Genomic DNA, 7,750 nt, shown 5'->3' on the forward strand with positions numbered 1-7,750 from the left:
CATTTCCTCAGTTTCAGTCACAGTAAAGGACCCAACGGCTCACCCCGCCCCTGACAAGCTCCCTGGGAGCACAAAGCCGCGGGCACCCACCGCCTCGGCAGCCCCCGGGGGCAGCTTAGGGATCCCGCGCTGGGAGAAGGGCCCGGCCCAGGCCGGGTGGCGGCGCAGGAGCCGTCCCCGCTCTGCCCCATCGCTCTCCCGCCCGGGAGCCCTCTCGGACTCCGCTCCCCGCCTCTCCGCACGCACACCGCCACCACAGGTTCCCAGAAATAAGGCTCCTTCTGGTGTCTAAATGAACTTGTAATTGCCGATGCGGGTATTCAGAGGAGAAACCCCACAAACAGCTGAGCACGCGCTGCCCTCCCAGGCTCTCCTTGGCTCTCCCTCCACCTCCTCGGCTCCCCTCGGTGCCGCTGCCCGTTGCGCTCGGCCCCTCCCCGCCCCTCCGGCGAGGCGCCTGGGCCGGGACGGTTCACGCCCGCCGCTCCGCGCTGCTGCCCGGCTTCGGGGTGGCCGCGGCCGCTGCGGTGGTGCCCCTGCCCCGGCGCTTCGCTGGCGCTTTGGGGCGCGACGGGCCGTTCCCGCCGGCCGTGGCCGGCCAGCGGCGGCGGCTGAGGGCTCAGGGCGGCCCGTCGCCCGGGCGCCTGGCAGCTCCCCGCTAGCCCGCCCCGCCAGTTACACCCGGGCCATTAGTGCGTCCTTTCAGCGGGGCTGGGCACCAGGGTCCGGAGCGGGAAACATTGCGGAAGGTGTCCCTGTTCCCTCTGGAGTCAGAGCCTGGAGCTGGCCCGGGCACGGCTTTTCCCAGTGCCCCTGAGGGGTCACACCCCCGGCCTGACACGGGACGAGCCTCACGCCTTTCACTCCCGAATGACGTTTCTCAAAAATGTTCATAACAAGCCCCAGGGCTGGGGACTACACAGGCTCCCTGGGCACTCTGTTGTGTTTGGCATTTTCATTTTGGAGTGATTTTTAGGCTTCACCAAATCTGAAACAAACCTTGCAGATCCACTGCTGAGCAGAAGATAATGACCTAAAGTAAGTTTGCTTTTCTAGCTAGTATTTATTTTAAATGCTTTGTTATTACCACAAAAAAAAAAAAAAAGGGAGAAGATTTGCAAAAATCAACCACCTGAAATTAAAGGTCATAAATTTGATTAAAAACATAGGCGGGAGTGAACTTACGTACTTCTGTGGAAGAGGTAGAGTACAAAAGAGCAGTGGGAGACTTAATCTCATAAAAGCTCCTATCCAGCTCTAGACAAGCACTTGAAACATTTCCAGAAGTTGCCTGAGTGGGTGTTGTGGGTGTTTTCCATTGTCAGTGAGGGATAAACCAGCAAGACACTGATATAAAGTGGATTACTGCTGTAATTATGGCCAGTGCACTGTTCAGTTTAATTTTCCTTTATAATCAAGAGACAAAAAAGCAGCCATAAAATGAAACCAAAACAAAACTAGAACTCCCAGCCTTGCAGGGTTTTGAGTCCTTGTGACATGTCTCCTGATTGTAGATTGCAAGACAGAAAGTATCTAAGGGGTTTGACAGCTGATTTAACTGGCTTGAGTCTTCTGTGGTGCAAACTGAAAACAGATGAGGGGAGTAATTTCCTCAGCTTCTTCACTTTATGTTTCTGACTGGTCCCTGTGAGCCCTAAAGAAAATAAAACAATTTCTGTATAAAAATGTGCCAAATAAATTTATTTGAGTTAGGTTTTGTGGTGAACATCAGAATTTACTGGTGCAAACATATAGTGGTAGAAAAACAAGGGGGATGACTTTCAAATTCTATCAAAGCAGATTCGTAAGTATCTTGAATGTGTCATTCTAAACATGGCACATGAGGAGGCAGGGTAGCGAAAAACTGAGTATCTCATTAGATTCTGGCCTGGAAATAGACTCTTCAAACCTCTTTATGAACATACTCTCTATAAACGATAAATTTTGATGATTAAAGTTATGATGGCTCATCTCTGATTTTTGTTTATCCTCAAATACAAGAACTCCACTTATTTACATATAGATTAATTTTGCAACCTAATTATGCTCATGAGAGAGATGATATACTAAAATTCCACCTAATAAGTGCACCATTTGATTGCATGTGTTTTAACCCTAGTTAACTAGGCTTTGTCTAATTGCATAATTGGATTATTTACATAAAGCATTGAAATCTAAATGGCGCTCTTCACCATGTAATCATTTTATACACATAAGTCATCAGAGCACTGGTATTAGTTTGTTCTTGAAAAATAAAAAAAAGCTTTTAGCATCTGCAGCAAAAATAAGGTGTATTTTAAATGTATAAAAAGATTTGTCAGCTGTAATTGATCAGAATATTGAAAATAATATGCAATATTATTTCAGCTTTTTTCACTCTAGCTGAATAGCGCTTTACTTCATGAAACTATTCAAGGGATAAAATTCTATCTAGGAGGTTCAAGATTTTTAGACTGTAATCCTAAGTGGAGCTGGGAAACTGTATGAAAGGTTAACTGGGGATAAAAGCAGTCTATATAAGAACAATCTGTGTAAGAAAGTAGCGAAGAAAGTATTCATAGTTAGCCCCGTTATACAAAGGCAGTGACAGTAGTTGTGTGCTGTTGAAAAGCATACTGACATGGCAGAGAAAGATCTAACAGAAATAAGGACAGTAAAAGATGTGCTACTTCAGTTGTCATTAGAATACAGGAGTCCTGTTTTACCCAAGAGATATCACCCAGTCCCAAAGCCTGACTTTATTTCTGTTGAAATTAAAAGCAACGCTGCCATTAATATTGATACTACAGGGCAGCAGGCTAGTGAATATAAAAGCTAGTGCTCTACACATGTATTTAAAAGGTGTGGGTTCAAACTGAAACTCTTTCTTCATATTCTTCCTTGCCTTTGAAATACAGCAGTGTGAGAACCCACATGAAAACTACTCTGAATTCTGTGAGTGCAAGAACCAGAAATAAAATTACTTGGCCATAGAAAAGATAGGAAAAAGCAGAGGTTTCAATCCCACAAAATGCTGTTGTGATTTGACTAAAATAGATTCCAGAGCTGAGCTGGGCCTGTTTAAAACTATGCTCTGTGAAATCAAACTCTCAACCAATAGCATGCTAGAGAAAACAATGTTTAAGGTTTATGTGGTAATTGTTTTGCTTTACATAGCAGTGGAGGAAAAAACACCTGGAATTCTCCTCTGTATTATGCTGGTTCTTACCGTATGGAAGCACACAGAACAATCAGGAGAAAATACAAAGAAGGGCAACAAAAATGGTGCACAGATGAGAAAATAAGATATATGAGCTAACATACAGAGAGCTAAACTAATATACGACTGGGAGAAGAGCAGCCTCAGGGGGGACATGATCAAAGTCTATAAATACCTTCTACAGTCTATAAACACCTTCAAGGTAACCATAAAAATAAAGGATAGAATTATAAAGCCTTAGAAGATGGCAAGACAAGGATCAATGAGGTAAAGGTACAGAGGGAAGAGGTTTAAAGTAAAACATTGGACAGTAGTTGAACCCCAAGCAGGCCTGGTAATTGGAAGCTGTCTCTACTGATACTCCAGAATGGGGTTGAAGTCATTGCCATTAATATTTTACAATAAATGCACCTCTGAATTTCGGGATGACTGAAAATAGAATGGGCTTTTTGGAACCACTGTCTAGACAAAGAATTAAAAACATGGGCTTATTTTTAAATGCAAGGCTAATATGTTGCTTTTAAACACATAAATCCATTATGGAGTGCATGAAGTAAAATAACAGAAAGAGGTTGTGTTGGGTTTGTGTGTGGTGGGGTTTTTGTGGGTGGGAGGGGGCTACAGAGGTTGCTCCTGTGAGAAGCTTCTAGAAGCTTCCCCAACTCCAAGTCAAACCCACCTGTAGCCAAGGCCAAGCCAATTAGCGATGGTGGCTGCACCCCTGCGATAGCATATTTAAGAAGAGGAACCTGAGATGGAGGTAGAGGTGTGAGGGAAACACCTGTGCAAACACTGAGGTCAGTAGAAGAAAGGGGTGGGGAGAGGTTTGCTGGAGCAGAGCTTCCCCTGCAGCCTGTGGTGAGAGGGTAGGCTGTCTCCTCCACCCATGGAGGCCAACTGCAGCCTCTGGAGGACCTGTCTGCACCTGAGGAAGGCTGGGACTGAGGGAAGCCTGCACTGGAGCAGTCTGTTGCTGGAAGGACTGCAACACACGGAAGGGACACAGGCTGGAGCAGTTAGTGAAGAGCTGCAGCCTGTGGGAAGGACCCATGTTGGAGCAGTTAGTGAAGAGCTGCAGCCTGTTGGAAGGACTTGTGGCAGAAGTTTGTGGAGGACTGTCTCCCATGGGAGGGACCCCATGCTGGAGCAGAGAAAGAGTGTGAGGAGTCCTCTCCCTGAGGAGGAGGAAGCAGCAGAAACGTGATGACATGACTGCAACCCCTGTTTCCTGTTCCTCTGCACTGGTAGGGGGGCAGAGGTAGAGAAATAGGGAGTGAAGTTGTGCCTGGGAGGAAGGGAGGGGTGGGGGGAAGGTGTTTTTAAGATGTGGTTGTATTTCTCACTGTCCTGCTCTGTTTGGTAAATTAGTGGTGGTGGTGTACAAATTAAATTCATGTTCTTTTTCTTCTCCTAATGAGTCTGACTTTTTGCCTATGACCATAAATGGTGAGTCATCCCTCTCTGTCCTTGTCTCAATCCCTGAGCCTTTGGTTTTATTTTCTCCTTCTCATCCCTGAGGTGGAAGGAGTGAGTGAGCAGCTGGGTGGTGCTCAGTTGCCCTCTGGGCTCAAACCACCATACAGGTGCACACCTGAAAGTTATTTCTAAGAGCCTTTCAAGATGAGCAACACAGTACTTGCCTTCCTGCCCAGATGTATCTGAGGGGGAGTATCATTCTCATTCTCACCTCTTGTTTGTACTTCTGGGTTCTAGTGGATAGGTCAAATCCCTAACCTGTAAAGATAAAGGTTATAAAGAGTCAAAGAGAATCTCTATAAAAGTCAGTAGCAAAACTTTGGTTACAGTAGATGCAGGATTTCACCCTACTGTTTGTATTTCTCTGAACATACTAATTAATTTCACTGTAACGTTTGTCTTTTTTAGGGCATGAGGTGGTAGAAACCTGCAGGAGAGATTCTTTGCTGCTGTACCAAGATCACAGACAACAAGACCAATCTTACTTGGAAGTCAGTGGCAAAGGACAGGGTGTATGGCTCTACTCTAAGCAAGAGTAAGTGAAATACAGACAAGAAACTTCTTTTTTTCCTCTATCTTTCCACAAGACACAGATAGATGAACCAAGTCTATGATACTAAAAAATACATATTTTATACATAATCAAGGTCTCTCCACTTTCCTTTCTATTTGCTGAGGTAATTTACTGGTATCCTTCAGAAGCTGGCAGTTGTCTGTACTTCTTTCAGGAGTTGAGACTCCTCAGGAATACTTACAGGCTACCTTTGCACTAGGTTGTGCTGGATTGCATGTAATAGTCTGACAGTGACATATATTGGTTTCTGACTTGTGCATAGAGCCTATATCATTTCACAGGCAGCAGCTGCTCATTATCTCGACAAGAAACAAACAATGGAAATGTATTATAATAATAACTGATGGAGTTACTGAACACATGCATTCCCCACTGAGTTCAGCTGGAGATACCGATGCACTTACACTGTTAAAATCTTAAAATTAAATGTGACATGTCTCAAATTGGTGAGCCAACTTAATGGACTGTTTTCAGTGAGTTGATCTTAATCTACTTCCCTGGTTCACTCATCCAGTATTTGGCAGAGATATAAACTCTGTAACTCCCAAGCACTAGAATGTAGGTAGGTGAACTTCAGGTTCACCTGCTTTCTCCTGATGAAGCAAATGACAGCTGCAAAACTGCTATTAGCTGAAACTGAATTGAAAGGGGATTTAAAAAGAGAGAAGCAGCAATCTCCAGTGCTGAAAACAAAGTTTGCAAATAGTAGAAATGAGAGTAAGATCAAAGTTGAAAGAAAAATAGGAGAGGAAGGAACATATTTAGAGATGAGAGCTGTTAAAATATATCAGTCGTTGAGCAACAGAGATGAAGCTATTTTAAATTCTGCACTGTAATAAAAAGAATGGTTCAGTTCTGACTAGACCTTTTTGGTCTTTTCTCAAATTACATGTCAGAATGCAAATATTTATGTATGCATCAATCTTGCAATCTTCAATAATATTTTCAGAACAAACATTGTCTTCTGAAAATAAAGGTTAGTAATAACACTTTGTGATTCTGACTGAAAAACGGGTGTAGACAGTCTGGGAACATCAGAAACTTCTTGATAACTGCAGCTTTTTCCCAGCCAAAAATAAAGGAGTGCTGTATTGGTTATGACTGATCAAGGTCAGTGGTCTTCTACTCAAATTTTGCATCCAGTAACTATCAGTTGCAAAGGATTCCAGGAGAGAACAGATTGTCAGAATGCAGTCAAAGTCATTCTAAAGTTTATTCTGCTGGGATTTGGTTCTTTTCAGTTTAGTAATGATTCTTTAATTTCTCTTTTGCTGCTAAAGCACAAACATAATAACTGATACAGTAAATTATGGCAGTCAGCATTTAGCAGTGAATCAGGAAAATTTGTCTCTTATGAGAGTGGTTGTGCCTGTGCCTCAGACTAGGGACTTGTGGAAGTCACCTATTCCAGATCACTTTTTAGTCTTCTTCCCATTCAGACCAAAAGGATGTAATTCAGATGTGAAAGGCTAATCACAAATACCAACGTGATGAAAGGAGAAATGCTTAACCCAGCTGATACGATACTTTAAATTCTGCCTCTGTTTTGGATGTGTTCTTAGCTGTAGAGAACTCTTAAATTGTCAGGATTAACAGTCCTAAATTGTGAATTGTTAGGGCATTCCATTCTCAAAAGTACAATGAAAAGGAAAGGTGATACTGGTCGAGGTAACAGCTTGATGTTTAATGCACTTCCCCACCATGTGGTAATACTGACATTTTATGAAGACTTAGCAACAAGTGAAATAGATCCATGCTAAAGAATTGCAGGAACTTCAGACCACTTCACTTCCAAGTGCTGGTGATTTAGAGGAATTTGGAAATGCACATTAAAAACAGTGAATTATCAAAGTGTGACTCCTCAAAGCAACATGTTTATGTGACAGACTTGGCACATGTTTAGATATTGGCGTGTATTAAGGCCAGAAGTCCACACACTTTATTTCTTGAGGGCCTTTTGTATCTGGAGGTTTTCCTGCTTGTCTTTTTGTCAAAAAATAGTGGGACTAGTGGGCAACAATTAAAAAAGCACAGCAGTATGACTGAGTAATAATGTAATGGTGACTTCTTTAAAATACGTGGTCAGATGAAGCGGTATTGTTCTATCAAACCATATAGTTTTGAAAGATTTAGTTGTGAAATTATTGATTAACTCTGTCTTCTGTGAAGGGTTCATGAGCCTAGTTAAGGTATAACCTTGTAATGAAATCAGAAACCAGAATCAGTTGTCATGGTTTCCAGTGTTATAGCAACATTTCCATAGAGGTGCAGAGATAAAACAATTGAGTACAGAAATTTAAATTACTTTCTTAAACAGTGACACTTGTAAAAAGGATGCGGTGGATATAAGCATAGGGGAATAGTCTCCTGCTAAAAATTGTTTCTGTCATAGGATTCAATGGTTCATGTTTTAATGTGAATGTTTCTCTATTGTTTACATCAGTAAACATAAAAAACCCTATTGATATTATATGTCAAAATTGTAAGAAAATTTTTGGTCT

The sequence above is a fragment of the Strix aluco genome, chromosome 6 (genome assembly GCF_031877795.1).
Source record: "Strix aluco isolate bStrAlu1 chromosome 6, bStrAlu1.hap1, whole genome shotgun sequence".
Classification (NCBI taxonomy): domain Eukaryota; kingdom Metazoa; phylum Chordata; class Aves; order Strigiformes; family Strigidae; genus Strix; species Strix aluco.